This window comes from Capsicum annuum, chromosome 9, assembly GCF_002878395.1.
Source record: "Capsicum annuum cultivar UCD-10X-F1 chromosome 9, UCD10Xv1.1, whole genome shotgun sequence".
Classification (NCBI taxonomy): Eukaryota; Viridiplantae; Streptophyta; class Magnoliopsida; order Solanales; family Solanaceae; genus Capsicum; species Capsicum annuum.
Window position 1 is genome coordinate 155,730,890 of NC_061119.1, and position 7,119 is coordinate 155,738,008.

At 34.4% G+C, this 7,119-nt stretch overlaps 1 long non-coding RNA gene across 1 annotated transcript; it reads right to left on the bottom strand.

Moving 5' to 3' along the window:
* Positions 1 to 469: 469 nt before the first annotated feature.
* On the bottom strand, positions 470 to 4,852 carry LOC124887404. The gene is made up of 2 exons (XR_007045113.1): positions 4,065 to 4,852; positions 470 to 2,483 (listed from the first exon to the last, which is right to left on the bottom strand). It is a non-coding gene; the product is annotated as an uncharacterized LOC124887404 (long non-coding RNA).
* Between the last annotated feature and the right edge of the window lie 2,267 nt (positions 4,853 to 7,119).

Consider the following 7,119-nt stretch of genomic DNA (forward strand, 5'->3'; position numbering starts at 1 on the left):
GCCAAGTTAAATATTTATGAATTGTGCTTAGTTTAAATTTGCATGTTATGTACTCACTTTTGGTCTATGAACTTGTGAACATGCAGTTAATTTGAATTAGTAATTGACTTGTGACTCTCTTTACTTTTTGTTAGTCTATTTGATTCTAACATGGGTAACTCAACTAACTTCTAAAGATTAAAATGTTTCATATCTTTGACTCTTTTTGTAACTTCTATTTGCTATATTTCAATAAGATTATTTTAATACTTGGGTAACTCAACTAACTTCTAAAGACTAAAGTATGTTTCATATCTTTGACTCTTTAACTCTTTTTGTAACTTTTATTTGTTATATCAATAAGATTATTTTAATACTTTGTTGCGTTAGTTGTAAGAAAATGGATGAATGATGCCCTTTTGGAGAGTTCTGTTACCTGCGGCCTGTCTATAAGAATTAAAAAACTCAGCTGCTTGTTACAACACTCTACAAGGCACATGATACATTTAAGGTTTCCACAATGTCTCATATTATGCATATTTCTATAGCTATGTTTTGTATTTTTAGTTTTATTTTGCGGAGTCCCGCTCCCCTATCCATATCTAGATCCATATACCCGAATCTTAACAATCATGAAGGATCCAACATTTGGATCCGCATCCGTGCAACTAAGATCAGATCTATTTGGATTTTCAGCTGAGCCATGTCCTGGTCACATTCCTCTTCTTTCTTTAGTTGTTCCTGCCCTTTGTAGGCACTACCACTGACAACTTATGATTCCCTATGATTCCCAAGTGTGCCACGCTCTGTTGATTCTTAGTCTTCTTGTCCAAGAGCTCACTTGTGACAGCAAAAGAGTGGTCCATCAAAGTCAGTGTTCAGCCCATCTAGAAACCTGTAGAAGTACCTCATCGAGCGATCCATGAACACTGCTTAATCTTCTCAAATCTCAGTCATGCTTCACGTAAGGCTTCTCCTAGTAATTGCTTGAACTTGTTTATCTCATCTCGCAGCTGTATCATTCAGAATGGTGGGTAAAACCTCTCTAAGAACGTTGTTGTCAACTCTGCCCATGTGGTAATAGATTAGTGCAGGGGCGGACCCATGTATAATTTTGGGGTGCTCCGGCACCCACTACCTGTGTTATGAAATACTTCCAGAAGATCCAAGAAGAAGGACTGACATTCGTCGTCGTGCACCTCGCTTCTTTTACTATAAAGACACGTTATACAGAAGATTGTTTGACGGAGTACTCTTGCGATATTTGGGAGAGGAAGAAGAAATTCAAGCTTTGCAAGAAGCGCACTTGGGAGTTTGTGGATCGCATCAGTCTGGACCGAAGCTCTATTTTCACATTAAAAGAATAGCATACTATTGGCCAACGATGGTGAAATATTGCTTGGACTATGCTAGAAGATGCAAAGCTTGTCAATTCCATGCGAGTTTTATACATCAACCTCCTAAAGTATTACGCCCAACTGTAGCATCCTGTCCATTCAATGCTTGGGGAATGGATGTTGTTGGGCCACTACCAAAATCTTCTGATGGATACTTATACATCTTGGCCTCGAAAGATTATTTTTCAAAATAGGGCAAAGCATTATTTTTCAAAATAGGGCAAAGCTATTGCTCTCAAAGATGTAAAGAAGGAGAATGTTGTAAATTTCATTCGAGTGAATATCATCTAACGCTTTGGAATCCCTCAATATATAATAACCTACAATGGCAAGCCATTTGATAATAAGCTGATGAATAAGATTTTTGATCTCTTTGGTTTCAAGCAGCACAAGTCTTCTATGTACCATGTTGTCGCCAATGGTCTAGCTGAAGCATTTAATAAGACTTTATGCAATCTGTTAAAGAAATTCATCTCCAAGTCCAAATGAGACTGGCATGAACGAATGAAATAAGCTTTGTGGACATATAGAACAACTTACCGCACACAAGCACGAGCAACCCCATATTCACTTATTTTTAGAGTTGAAGCAGTCCTGACACTTGAGCGTCAAATACTTTCTTTGAGACTGGCTATTCAAGAAGGGATCACTGATAAAGAAAATGTTAAGTTGCGTTTTGTGGAGTTAAAAGCTCTTGATGAGAAGAGGTTAGAGGCTCAAAAAAATCTTGAATGTTACCAAGCCCGTCTATCTCGTTCTTTCAACAGAAGAGTTTGCTTGAGGTGCTTCCAAGTTGGAGATCAAGTATTTGCAGTAAGAAGATCCATTATCACTTCTCATCAGTCTAAGGGTAAATTCACCCCAAAGTGGGATGGGCCATATGTCATATAAGAAGTATATTCAAATAGCGTTTACAAGCTTGTCGATGCAGATGGAGTGAAAATTGGTCCTATCAACATCAAGTTCTTGAAGAAGTACATCCTTGAAGGAAGATGCCTCTTTAAGGCACAAATATAAACTACATGTCCACTCCTTGCCCGCAAGAGTATAAATTATGTACGGATTAAAAAAGGGGTCCGCTAGGTTGAAAACCTTGAAAGAGGCGACCTAGGCAAAAGATAGCACACACAAATAGATAAATTTGAATAAAAAAAAAACTCACATAGAACTACATTGTGACTTGATCCTCTTCACTGAGGTGCGTAGGCACTTGGAATATGATAGTGTAAAAAAAATACATCTTTTCGCTTGATCTGCCATATCAAAGTTAAGTCTGTTTTGTGGAGAAATGACTCTTGAGTTTTTCACAAGTTCAAATACTTTCGAATAAAAAAGTTTATAAACTCGCGAATAGAATCGCCACTTAATTTATTTAGAAAAATTAAGAAAACTCTTGAAATTACTTAGATGATCCAAAATAGAAAAATTATTTAAGTTTTGATGTCACATGCTATTAGCCAAAGATGTCACATGCTATTACCTAATTTCTATCTTACACGATTCTTATTCTAGGCATCTAGAAAGTTTATAGCCAACACACCAAATCATAAGTCAAAAATCTTTAAAGGAACATGTGAACGGGAGGCAAATAAGATTATTAATAATTTCCAACTCAAAGCCAAACATTATACCAAGCCAAATCATTTTTGTTGATCAATACTTCCTGAGTCCCATTTTACTCGTCCCGAATTGGGATGACACAACTATTAAGAAAAATAATAAATAACATGGCTAGTTTACCATAGTACACATGGCTAGTTTACCATAGTACTCCCATTAAATGATGTTTACATTTTAATTTAAAGAAAAAGTAATTAATGCAAAGGGTAAAATATGGAAAAAAAATTGTCTTATCTTGATAAGTAAAAAAGGACAAGTAAAATGGGACACCAGATTAGGAAATTTGAGACGGGTAAAATAGGACAGAGGGAGTATTATGCAAGAAATTAATCACAGTCACACAAAAGGGCACAATCAATTTTTAAGAAATTTTAAGGATAAATCCACTCTATAAAAGATAAATCCTTCTAAAATTTTGTCAAATTCGAACCCATAACATTAAAGGAAAGAAAAGACCTAGTGATATTCTACTAAAGATTTTGAAGTAAAGTAAAGATGAAGACTTTTTAATTTATAACACCCAAAATAAACATAATGGCTCTAAGCCTTTAAGATCTTACTGGATTGATCAAGATTAAGTAAATACAATGCCAAGTAACAGAGGTGGCTAGCGTTTGCAATCAAAATACTAACATCAAGACCATATAACAAATAATTGAAACATCAAAATAAATGATCAACACTCGCACTCGAAATACAATTCAATATCATGGTGAGGTCAATCCTATTTAAATATCTCGGTTCTTTGAATAGTACTACAAAGTATTTTCATAAAATTATATTTTCCCTTTTACTAAAATTTTTTCAGTATTATGAACAAGGATGATTTTGCAAGAGGTTTCACTAATATCGTTAAAGTATAATAACATTGTTAACTCTACATAATGGACAGCAATCAACTATTACAAAATCCTATGGCCTTCACAGCTTCTACAGCGAATCATCCCAGCAACTACGATTACAACTACAATTACGACTACGAATAACGTGATTGTAAAGCTAAAATACTAAAAGAAAATTAACTATAATAAGAGGAAAGTATTCGAAACTAAAGATAAGAAGTGTTACCTGCTTCGGAGCATCAAAATGAAACTCGAGCTTTCGATGTTATCGTAACCACTACCGAAAAGTTTCACTACGACTCTGAGTATTTTCAATAATCGACGACTTTCACGAAAAAAATTCTATACTAAAAAATGAGACTTCTTTGCTCAAAAGTTTCTTCAACCTTTAAGACTTGTCCCATTTTGCTCCAAAGAAGTCTTTATATAGAAAGGATTTGAGGGTCTTCTTTGAATTCCCAACTGATGTGGGATAAGCAAATCAAAAGGGCAAATTGGCATTATTCATGAGAGATTTTAAATTTGAAATAAGAGGACAAAAGGGATGAGCTGGATTTTGTACGAATTTAGTACTAATTAGTACAAAAATTTAAATTTAAATCGTTTGTACAAATTTGACATTTGAAGTTCAAACGAGGGTTGGGTGTCCATATCGGGTTGTTGATGGGTCGGTTTGTCGAATTCTGGGTTGTTGTCGGGTTGAAACGGTTGTTGGTGGGTTTGAACGTTGATGTTGATTTGGTCGTTGCTACTGAATATTGTTGATGCTGAAATGGCTATTGTAGATGTTTGCTATATTGTGCGTATTATTTTACTGAATGAGATACAAAGGTTATTGATGGTGGGCCGAAGTGGGTCGGAGTGTTTGGGACGGAGCGGTGGAAATTGTAAGGAAAGGGTTGGTTGTTGTTGTTATGGTATTGGGTTAAGGGGAAAAGGGTGATGGGGACTGGGCTAGGTCGGCGACTGGAATGGTTGGGCCGTTAGAGTTGGATCGGGTCAGGAAAAAAAAGAAAGGGTTGGGCCGATGGAGTTGGGCTAGTTTGGGTTGGGGTTAAGGTTTGCAGTTGTTGGGTTAACTGGTAATAGAAATTGTTAAGATTTTGGGGGTTATTTAAAACATAAACCCCAATTAAAATTTAGGATTTAGCGGAATTTAATATTTTGATCAAATTAAAAATTAAATTGGTCCATTGCATTGCAAATATGGCCAATTTGATTTCAATTATGATCAAATTTAATAAATTGACTAAATTAAATTGAAATTCAATACGAATTAATACTTTGTTTAATTTTGGGCTTCTTGATTTAATAAAATCAAAAAAATATTTTTCTAAATAAAATATTTTCAAGAACAAATACGTTTAATTCAAGTTTTTAATCATTTGAATTGATTTTCAAGTTAAGCCTAGATTAAAATCCGATGTTTTGTAAACTAAATATTTAAGTAGATAAATTATATAATTTCGTATAATTAAATACGATAATATACAATCGCTACTTAAAATGGCAAAATTACCCAGATAACTACTTTGAAAAGCTTTTTATTCGGATAAAATAAATATCATAATTTTATTTAAACTTGAAGAGACTCGAAATTAAACTTGGTCGTGGAGGGCAAAAATTAGGTGTCAACAAATTTTGCAAATCTCTCATTTAAATTTTGGACTTACATCAAATATTGGTGGCTCAATGGGGGAAAACTCCAATGGAATATGAGCTTCGTTCACATAAGTTGAAGTCTTCAGATTCATTAAGTCTTCATGTTGGAATATTCAAATTCATCATATTGAAGCCTGCATGTTCACGGGTTTATGCTTAAATGGATCTCAAAATTTTCATATCTTAAGGTGGACAAGACTTGTCCATTTGCACCTTAAGCTGACCTTTCACGGGTTTATTCTTAAATTTTAAAGTTTCTATGCCTTAAGGTGGAAAATATTTGTCACTTTGCACCTTAACTTGATCTTTTTTATGGATTTATCTTTAAAAGGATCTCGAAATTGTCATGCCTTAAGGTGGACAATATTTTTCCCTTTGCACCTTAAGCTGACATTTTGACGGATTTGTTATGTAAAGCTACCGAAACTTGATGCCAAATAAATTGATCTTAAGGTGTATGAAGGCAAAGTTAAACTACCATACCTTAAGCCGATTACTGCATAAATGCATTGGTGAAAAGGCGCATACTTAAAGAAGACCATAGCATAAGTGCATCGGTGAAAGGGACCATATTTAAAGAAGATCATTACATAAGTGCAACGGTAAAAAGGCTCATACTTAAAAAAGACCATTGCATAAGTGCGTCGGTGAAAGGGTCCATACTTGAAAAAAAGTCACCTTATAGAGTGTACAAAGGCAAAGTTAAACTCTCTCGCTCTAAGCCGATTGTTGCATAGCCACTATCTTGAAGTCAAATTGGTCGGTCTTAAGAGTGTAAAGAGGCGAGTTAAACTCTCGCGCCCTAAAGTCAAATTGGTTGATCTTAGAGTGTACGGAGGCGAAGTTAAACTCTCACACCCTAAACCAATTGTTGCAATCCACCATCTTGAATTCAAATTGGTCGGTCTTAGAGTGTACGGAGGAGAAGTTAAACTCTCGCACCCTAAGCCGATTATTGCTTAGCCACCATCTTAAAGTTAAATTGATCGGTTTTAGAGTGTACGGATGAAAAGTTAAACTCTCGCACCCTAAACCAATTGTTGCACATTGTTATCTGTTTCTATTCATAAGATAAAAAAAAAAAGACAACACAAAGAAAACACAAGTAGGAGAGAGATTGGTTCCTGGAAGGAAGTTTCGAACTTAAAAGTCATGTATCACCGACTTGGATTGTAATAAAATATTATAGTGAGAATTAAATTCTCAAAATCTATTTTGAAACAATCAAAATAACCTTTGATGATGACGTTTCTGCATCAAGATATAAATTATTTGGTGAGGCAATGAAAATCTAAAATTTTTTGTCGGACAAAATTTAGGATCAACTTCAAAAAATTTTCTAGAACAATTTCGAAGATTATAAATTCTAAATTTTATATATGCTATATATGTATATTTCTGGCATCTATAGAATTAAGCGGATCATGATTTTGATACTCCCACATTGAGATATAAATTTTCTAGTGTCACTGTACAAATCTGAAACTGTTGGTGCATCAAATTCACTGTTGATTTTGGGATAACACCTGAAAAGATCTCGAAGTTATTAAATTATGAAGTTTGTCTATGTTACATATATTTGTGTCTAATTTTACAAAAATCATGTGGCTTGTAATTTC